The following is a 2,135-nucleotide window of genomic DNA, read 5'->3' as shown; positions in this document are numbered from 1 at the left end:
GGCCGAAGGGCCAGTTTCCACGTTGCATCTCTAAATGAAACTAAACTAAACTCCTCCCCCCAACCCATCCACAGATCTGTGTGCATGTATCAGTCTGATGAAAGGTCCCATTCCGTATTGTTGCCTGTCCATTCCCTCCACAGATGCTGCCTGACCCGCTAAGTTCCTCCAGCACTTTGTGTTTTGCTCACGATTCCAGCATCTGCAGTTTCTTGTGTCACCGTATTTGTACCTGGTAACCCCCACACATGCGATAGCAGTTTCCCAGACCTACAAATCCCCAGGCTTTTGCCTACTGCGTTCTTGTGTTACCACCTGCACTCTGAGTGAATTTAATATTCATAGGTTCATAAGTTATAAGAGCAAAATTAGGCCATCAAGTCTACGCCGCCATTCAATCATGGCTGATCTATCTTTCCCTCTCAACCCCATTTTCCTGCCTTCTCTCCATAACCCCTGACACCTTAACTAATCAAGAACCTGTCAATCTCCGCCTGGAAAATATCCATTGACTTGGCCTCCACAGCCTTCTGTGGTAATGGATTCCACAGATTCACCTGCCTCTGACTAAAGAAATTCCTCCTCAGCGCTTTTCTAAAGTGATGTCCTTTTATTCTGAGGTTATTACCTCTGGTCGTAGACTCTCCCACTGGTGGAAACATCCTCCCCACATCCACTCTATCCGGGCCAATATTGTTCTGATGTTCAACTAATGGTTGTTGACCAATATTGTTCTGATGGCTCAACTAATCTGTGCCGATCAGCGATACCCGCACATCAATACTATTCCTGTCCATAAGGGGCAATTTACAGAGGCCAATTAACCTACAAGCCGACACATCCTTGGAATGAGGAGGGGGGGGGGGGGGGGGGGTGGGGGGGACCCAAGCACCCAGAGGAAACTCACACAGTCACAGGGAGAACGTGCAAACTCCACTCAGACAGCGACCAAGGTCAGGATCAAACCCTGGCGCGGTGAGACAGCAGCTCTACCAACTGTGTCACTGTGGCACTCACAATGTGGCAGGATGGCCCTGCAGAGAGTAGTGCGTTCGGCAGAACGCACCATGGGAACTACACTCGCCCCCCTGCAGGACCTATACATCAGGAGGTGCAGATCGAGAGCAAGCAAGATCATGAGGGACCCCTGCCACCCCAGTAACGGACTGTTCCAGATGCTACGGTCAGGCAAACGCCTCCGCTGTCACGCTGTGAAAACGGAGAGGATGAGACGGAGTTTCTTCCCACAGGCCATCAGGACTGTTAACTGTTATAACTCCAAGGGACTAAATTTTGTCTTCTCTGTATTAACTGTATTAACTTTATTTATATGCTGTAACTGTAATTCTTTTTTGTGCACAATCCGCAGGCATTGCCACTTTCATTTCACTGCACATCGTGTGTGTGTGTGTGTGTGTGTATGTGACAAATAAACTTGACTTGACTTGACTTGACAATTGAGGCAGGTGCCATGACAGCATTTTAAAGAGATCTGGACAGCTCATATGGATAGGAAAGGTTTAGAGGGAGATGGACCAAACGTGGGTAGAATAGCTTAGATTGGGGGATGTTGGTTGGCAGGGTCGAGTTGAGCCCAAGGGGTCCGTTTCTGTGCTGTGTATGTATGACTCTAAAACAATGCATTTTACATTGGTGATCTCAAAAAGCGATCCTGTCCCTTTAAACAGAAACACGCCTCGTTCATGAATATGTATCTCCGTCCCCCGAGCCTGCCTCGCTGTTTTACAAGCACAGATGAACACATGAGACACCCGGAAAAAAAAAAGCTTCTCACTCCTTGGGATTTCCAGCCGCTGGAAACTTTAAAAACTTTTGCGCCATTCCTGAAGATCTGAGCACAGAGATTCCCCAGTTAATGGACGAGTTAGGGCCACTTACCCAAGTGAGTTTGTGTGTATGTGTGTGTGTGTGTGTGTGTGTGTGGGTCTATGTGTGTGTGTGTATGTGTGTGTGTATGTGTGTGTGTGTGTGTGTGTGTGTGTATGTGTGTGTGTGTGTGTATGTGTGTGTGTGTGTGTATGTGTGTGTGTGTGTGTGTGTGTGTGTGTGTGTGTGTGTGTGTATGTGTGTGTGTGTGTGTATGTGTGTGTGTGTGTGTCTATGTGTGTGTGTGT

At 47.8% G+C, this 2,135-nt stretch overlaps 1 protein-coding gene across 1 annotated transcript in view; it reads left to right on the top strand.

Moving 5' to 3' along the window:
• The first annotated feature begins 1,756 nt into the window (after positions 1-1,756).
• Positions 1,757-2,135, top strand: part of adamtsl5 (ADAMTS like 5) — a 144,167-nt gene continuing 143,788 nt past the window's right edge. Inside the window, exon 1 of the mRNA XM_078423593.1 lies at positions 1,757-1,903. The gene's annotated coding sequence lies outside the window, so the exon portion shown is untranslated. The remainder of the gene's footprint in view (positions 1,904-2,135) is intronic.

The sequence above is a fragment of the Rhinoraja longicauda genome, chromosome 28, assembly GCF_053455715.1.
Source record: "Rhinoraja longicauda isolate Sanriku21f chromosome 28, sRhiLon1.1, whole genome shotgun sequence".
Classification (NCBI taxonomy): Eukaryota; Metazoa; Chordata; class Chondrichthyes; order Rajiformes; family Arhynchobatidae; genus Rhinoraja; species Rhinoraja longicauda.
Note: the sequence above shows the minus strand (reverse complement) of the source record. Positions and strands in the feature narration are given on the sequence as shown.